Source organism: Dromiciops gliroides, chromosome 1 (genome assembly GCF_019393635.1).
Source record: "Dromiciops gliroides isolate mDroGli1 chromosome 1, mDroGli1.pri, whole genome shotgun sequence".
Taxonomy (NCBI): domain Eukaryota; kingdom Metazoa; phylum Chordata; class Mammalia; order Microbiotheria; family Microbiotheriidae; genus Dromiciops; species Dromiciops gliroides.
In genome coordinates this window covers 143,670,655-143,678,187 of record NC_057861.1, presented here as the reverse complement: position 1 = coordinate 143,678,187, position 7,533 = coordinate 143,670,655, and positions in this window count along the sequence as shown.

Sequence of the window (7,533 nt, the reverse complement as noted above, 5' to 3'; positions counted from 1 at the left end):
CTTCATAAATTTACCAAGGGGTTTTCAAAATCCGTGTTGGAGTACTACAAGGTAAATGGAGTTTTAAACTCATTGCAAGGAATAGGAAGCTAAGGTGTTTGTAACAACCCTTGCCTAGTGAAGATCCCGCTACAGAGTCAAAGAACATGCTGCATCTCTGCAAAATAGCTATATATGGACCCTGACTTGTGTTAAGGAAGAACAAAATAAACAGCGTCTTGGGAGTTGCCTTAGCAGTGAAAAGTAAATTCCAAGGACTTGTTCTATTATTTTGGATATGCTGTCAGTTTTCATGAGAAATAACACTAACCAAAACATAACATATTGATTAAAAAAAAACATTAAAAATGTGTTTTCTTGCATGTCACAATTTTTTAAAATGCATATTACCATTATCTGTGTTGTATTACACTTTCATTTATTTGTTAAACATTTCCCAATTACATTTTTTTTTTGATGAGGCAATTGGGGTTAAGTGACTTGCCCAGGGTCACACAGCTAGTGAGTGTTAAGTGTCTGAGGCCAGATTTGAACTCAGGTCCTCCTGACTCCAGGGCTGGTGCTCTATCCACTGCACCACCTAGCTGCCCCCCAATTACATTTTAATCTGCTTTAGGCTTGGGAGTTTTGCCCACTCTTGCAAGGTTGACACCTCTGCCTTAGAAGACCACAGACTTTTGGAGTTACTTAATTTAAGGTTCTGTAAGCAAATAGCTTAAAACATCTGATTAGGCTATGATAGTATCAGCCAAAGTGAGGATTGCATAGCACACTTGGGAAATTCTGTGAAAGAGCTAGTAAAACCTATATGATTCAATAACCAAACTTTTTTAAGAGCCTTCACAAGCTGTCTCCTTCCTACTTTTATAATCTTATACTTGACTCCCTTCCATATGCTTTACTGTTCCATGACATTGGCTTTGTTGATGTTCTTCCCAGCTTTCTGCCTTTTACTTCTCTTCTTCTCAACCTTTTTGCATTTAAGTGGGAGCCAAGATGGTGGAGACAAGCCTCCTTGAGCTCTCCTGTGGTTCCCTCAAAAAGAACATTAAATCAAGCCTCTAAACAGATTCTGAAACAACAGAACCTAAAAAAAGAGAGACAAAATCTTCCAACTTGAGATAATTTAGAAAACTTCAGGAAAGGTTGGTCTCACTTAGGCAAAAGGGGAACACAGTGCAGCTCAGCACAGTGCAGCACCAAGGGGGTCTGGGCAAGTCAGCAGGAAGCTCTTGGCCATGGTGAAGCAACTGAGGCCCCTTGATCCTGGCTTAGCAAGGTAGTGGCACAGTGGGCCAGTTGTGAGATCTGCCAGCACCAGCTGAGTGGGCAGGCTGCCAGCTGGAGGGCCATCCACGGGACAAGTGCAACTGGGTCTGGCCATCCCAGTACCTGGAGCAAGCACAGGGAGCAAGCCGGGGCAATGAGGAATTCACAAGCCACAGAGGCCTCAGAGTACAAAGCCAGTGAAACAGCCCCTGTCCCCCAGCACAAGAAGCTTGAAACAGTGATCCTTGTGCCCCAGGAGTAGACTTCAACTTTAAAAAATAAACCACAATATAAGTAAGAAACAGAAAAGAGCTCTTACCATTGACAGCTTCTATGTTGATGGGGGAGAGCAAAACACAAACTCAGATGAAGGCAATACTCTCAAATTGCCTACATGTGAAGCCTCAAGAGGAAAGATGGATTGGTCTGAAGACCAAAAAACCTTCTTGGAAGAGCTCAAAAAGGATTTTAAAAAATCAATTGAGGGAGCAGCTAGGTGGCACAGTGGATAAAGCACTGACCCTGGATTTAGGAGGACCTGAGTTCAAATCCAGCCTCAGACACTTCACACTTACTAGCTGTGTGGCCCTGGGCAAGTCACTTAATCTTCATTGTGCTGCAAAAAACAAAACAAAACAAAAATCAGTTGAGAGAGGTAGAAGAAAAAAATGGGGAGAGAAATGAAAACAACACAAGAAAATTGTGAAAAAAGAATCAACAGCTTGGAAAAGGAATCACAAAGATTGACTGAAGAAAACAAGTCTTTAAAAAATTCAATTGGGGGGCAGCTAGGTGGTGCAGTGGATAGAGCACTGGCCCTGGAGTCAGGAGTACCTGAGTTCAAATCTGGCCTCAGACACTTAACACTTACTAGCTGTGTGACCCTGGGCAAGTCACTTAACCCCAATTGCTTCACTAAAACAAAAAAATTCAATTGCCAAATGGAAAAGGAGGTGCAAAAGCTTACTGAAGAAAACAATGCTTTAAAAATTTGAATTGGGGCAGCTAGGTGGCACAGTGGATAGAACACCGGCCCTGGAGTCAGGAGTACCTGAGTTCAAATCCGGCCTCAGACACTTAACACCTGGGCAAGTCACTAAACTCCAATTGCCTCACTAAAAAAAAAAATAAATAAATAAAAAATTTGAATTGGACAGATGGAAGCAAATGACTCCATGAGACACCAGGAATCATTCAAACAGAATCAAAAGAATGAAAAAATAGGAGAAAATGTGAAATACCTCACTGGAAAGACAACTGACCTGGAAAATAGATCCAGGAGAGACAATTTGAGAATTATTGGACTACCTTAAAGCCATGATCAGAAAAAAAGTCTAGACTCTATATTCCAGGAAATTATCAAGGAGAACTGCCCTGATATTGTAGAATCAGAGGATAAAATCATCATTGAAAGAATCCACTGATCACCTCCTGAAAGAGACCCCAAAAGGAAAACTCCAAGGAGTATTGTTGCCAAATTCCATAATTTTCAGGTGAAGGAGAAAATACTCCAAGCAGCCAGAAAGAAGCAATTAAGATATCATGGAGCCACAGTCAGGATTGCACAGGACCTGGCAGCTTCAACATTAAAGGATTACAAGGCTTGGAATATGATATTCTGGAAGGCAAAGGAGCTTGGATTGCAACGAAGAATCAACTACCCAGCAAAACTGATCATTCTCTTTCACGGGAAAAGATGGACATTCAATGAAATAGGGGACTTTCAAGGTTTCCTGATGAAAAGGCCAGAACAGAATAGAAAATTTGATCTGAACATACAAGACTCATGAGAAGTATAAAAAGGTAAATGGGGAAAAAGTTATTGATTAAGGTTAAAGTGTTTACATCCCTACATGGGAAGATAAGTATCTCTATTTGGGAAGACAGAAGGTATATACACGGAGGGTATAAATATAAATTATCTTTGATGTTATGATATAAAGAAAATTAAGGGGTTAAAAGAAAGGAGTATATGGAGAGAGGAGGAAAGGGGAAGTGGAATGGGGTTAATTACATCATATGAAGAGGTGCAAAAAACCTATTACAATAGAAAGAAGGGAGGGGTGAGCACTGTTTCAACCTTACTTTCATCAGATTTGGTTCAAAGAGGAATAACATATATCCTCATTTGGATAAAGAAACTTAGCTTATTCTTTAGGGAAGTAAAAGGGTAAGGGGAAAAGGGGGACACTGATAGAAGGGAGGGCAAAAGTGGGAGAGAAAAGGGTAAAGGGAGGGGGCTGATAAAAAGGAGGGCAGATTGGGGGAAGGCAGGAGTCAGAAGCAAAACACTGGTGAGGAGGAATAGGGCTGTGTACAAGAAAACACATTTGAAGCAGAGAGATACACACAGAGTAAGGGTAAAAGGTTGGAGCAGAATATAGTATGCTTCAGTTGAAATCAAAACAGCAGGGGTAGCAATCCTTATCTCAGAGCAAACGCAAAAATAGATCTAATTAAAAGAGATAAGGAAGGAAACTATATCTTGCTAAAAGGTATGATAGATAAAGAAGTAATATCAAGTAATATCAATGCTAAACATGTATGCACCAAGTGGTATAGCATCCAAATTCTATTACTTCTTTTTTTAAATTTTAATTATTTATTTTTTTAATGAGGCAATTGCGGTTAAGTGACTTGCCCAGGGTCACACAGCTAGTAAGTGTTAAGTGTCTGAGGCCGGATTTGAACTCAGGTACTTCTGACTCCAGGGCTGGTGCTCTATCCACTGTACCACCTAGCTGCCCCAGCATCCAAATTCTTAGAGGAGAAGTTAAATGTTACAAGAGGAAATAGCAAAACTATACTAGTGGGGGATCTGAATCTTCCCCTCTCAGAATTAGATAAATCTAGCCACAAAATAAATATGAAAGAAGTTAAAGAGGTGAATAGAACGTTAGAAAAGTTAGATATGATAGATGTCTGGAGAAAATTGAATGGGGATAGAAAGGAATATACCTTTTTCTCAGCGGTACATGGCACATATTCAAAAATTGACCATGTATTAGGGCACAAAAACCTCATAGTCAAATGTAGAAAGGCAGAAATAGTAAATGCATTCTTCTCTGATCATGATGCAATAAAAATTACATGTAATAAAGAGTCATGGAAAGGTAGACTGAAAATTAATTGGAAACTAAATAATCTCATCCTAAAGAATGAATGGGTCAAACAACAAATCATAGAAACAATAACTTCATCCAAGAGAATGACAATGAGACAACATACCAAAACCTATGGGATGCAGCCAAAGCAGTGCTTAAGGGAAATTTTACATCTCTAAATGCTTACATGAATAAAAAAGAGAAAGAGGAGATCAACCTTTTTGCAGTCTGGTTTTCAGCCTTACCATTTGATTGCCTCCTTCAAAGTTACCACTGATCTGTCAATTGACAAATCTCATGGCTTTTTATTAATCCTCATCTTTCTTGACACTTTTCACAAAATTGAACACCATGGATCACCTTCTCTTCCTAGATAATTTTCTCTTTGAGTTTTTGTGATGCTCTGTTGGTTCTTCCCCTGTCTGGACATTCCTCAGGTTCTTTGCTGGTTCAGAAGCAGCTAGATGGCATAGTAGAGTGTTGGATTTGGATATGAGATGACCTGAGTTTCAATCTTGTCTCAGTGACTAGTTGTATGACCCTGGGCATGTCATTCAGCACATTTTTCATGTTTTTGTTAAATGAGGTTAATCACACCACTCATCCCTGAGTTGAGTCATCCTTAATTCAACAGGACTATTGTCAGGTTTAAATGGAATAATATATGTAAAGTGCATTACAAACCTGAAAGCACCATATAAATGTTAGCTATATTTATTGCCCACATAATGTATCCTATTTGTACCTTGTGTCAGAAGAATTTTAAATCTGGTTTCTGTTGGCTCCAGTATGGCCATTTTATTTGTATTGAAAATTAGCCTAATTGGCTGAGGCTTTCCTTATAAGTGTGGTATTTAGCTGAGACCTCCAATAATTTAACCCAGATGATTAACAGTTAAGGGGTTAAAGAATTTCTGGCTTAGCTTTATGATAAGTATTACCCGGCTAGTTTTAAATGCTGGAGAAACTGCTGTTTGCTGATTTATTTGCAACCTGCTGATGTAGTTTTTCTCATCTGTTGTCTTTGATGTGTAAATTTCCTTCCACTACAGTAGCTCATTATTTACAAGTTTATCTTTCCCTTTTAGCAATTGTAAATTCCATTTTTTTTTTCTGATGTAACTAGAGACTTTAAGTGTTGGGGTCAATTTTTTCTAGTCGTCAGCAGTCATTTTTAGATAGCATGAGCCTCTGCTTCTGGCATATAATAAATCAGTTATTAGAATGTCTTTACATGTTAGTAAGTATGATTATCAACAGTACCCATCAATCAATCCTTGGAAACTTCCATATTACCTGGATCCTCTCTCTTTTCCTTTTATACTTTTTAAACTTGTTCTTTTTAGCTTTCATGGGTTTAAATTAATCACCATCTCTATCCTGATGACTGCCAGATTTATATACGCAGTCCTAGTCTGTCTCCTGTGCTGCAGGTCCACATTATCAGCTGCCTCTTGGAAATTTGGAGCCAGATGTCCCAAAGACATACCAGATTCAACATTTCTAAAACAATTTATTATCTTTCCTCAAAACATGCCCATATTCCAAACAGCGGTTTATCTTGAGACTACCACCATTATCATTCGTTACCCAGGTCTACAACTTCAGTATCATCCTTGACTCATCATTCTCTTGTTGTTTAGTCATTTCAGTCATATCTCATTCATTGGAATGGTTTGCCATTCCCTTCTTCAGCTTATTTTCCATAAGAGGAAACTGAGACAAACAGGGTTCAGTGACTTGCTCAGGGACATAGAGCTAATAAGGGTGTGAAGCTGGATTTGAACTCAATTGAATACAGGTAATGTAGTGACCAAATAGCACCTGGTCCTGTGCTAGTGCTAGTAAAAGGGTTCCCTGTAATCTCTTTCTGATCTGCTGTCCAATCCCCTTGCCATCTCTGGGTTGAGAGCTCTGGAAGCTAATCCTGCTGCTACTGGTACAGTTGCCTCCAAGGCCCAAAGCTAGTGTTGCCACCAAGTATGCTCCTGGCAATCCCACGCACCAGTGTCACAGACCACTCCTTTTGACCTCCTAACTTGTCTAGGGTTGAAAAAAGGTTTCAACCCAACCTTTTTCTAGCTGTGCCAGAATTTGATTTAAGAGGCTAATTTATTTTTTTTTGTGGGGCAATGAGGGTTAAGTGACTTGCCCAGGGTCACACAGCTAGTAAGTGTCAAGTGTTTGATGCTGGATTTGAACTCAGGTCCTCCTGAATCCAGGGCTGGTGCTTTATCTACTGTGCCACCTAGCTGCCCCACTGAGAGGCTATTTTAAAGTTGTGTGTAGGGGAACGTTGGTAGAGCTCTGCTGTAAAGCTTTCTCTACTCTACCATTTTGGCTCCAATAAGTTTCTAAGACTTCTTAATCCTTAACAATAATTTTTGACTTCCTTCCCCATGCGTGGTACTCCATGTCATACCTCCCTGCTTTTGTAAAGTGCTCCCCCTTATGCTGTAGGGCCATCTCCAGTCATCCTGATCTATATCTTGCCACTGGAGCCAGATGGCTGAGGTTGGTGACCTTGCATAGCCCTGCCTCACTTAAATTCAATTCACTGCAAGTCATGACATCATCCCAATGTCATGGTCCTCTTTGAGAATGAAGGACAAACAACAAAGACATATTAGTCCCTCTCTTGAATAATATGGTCTTGCCAAATGGTCTTTACTGTTTCCCCAACACAACATCTCCTGATTCTGTGCTTTTGTATTGGCAGTCTCCCATACCTGGAATTCACCCCCTTTTCAGTCTCTCAATTCCCTACATTTCCTTCAAGGCCCGTGTAGGGTCCCACCTTTATGAAATCTCTCCAGTTCTTCCTAGCTATTAGCACCTTTCTTCCCCAAATTATCTTGTATATTTTGTGTATACCTATGTATGTAAATGTTTTCCTCCCCAGGTAGAATGTAAGCTCCTTGAGGGCAAGGAATGTTTTGTGTTTTTTTATCCCTAACATTGCTGAACACATAGGTGTTTAATGTCTCATTCTCTGCCAATTCCTAAATTATCTACTGTCTATCATGATAGCTTCCATTATCTGCATAGAAAGAACCATTCCTGTTACTTGGCATTGTCAATACACACACACACACACACACACACACACACACATTTTGTAAATAGTACTGATGATGATGAAACTGTATGGAGGAAACCT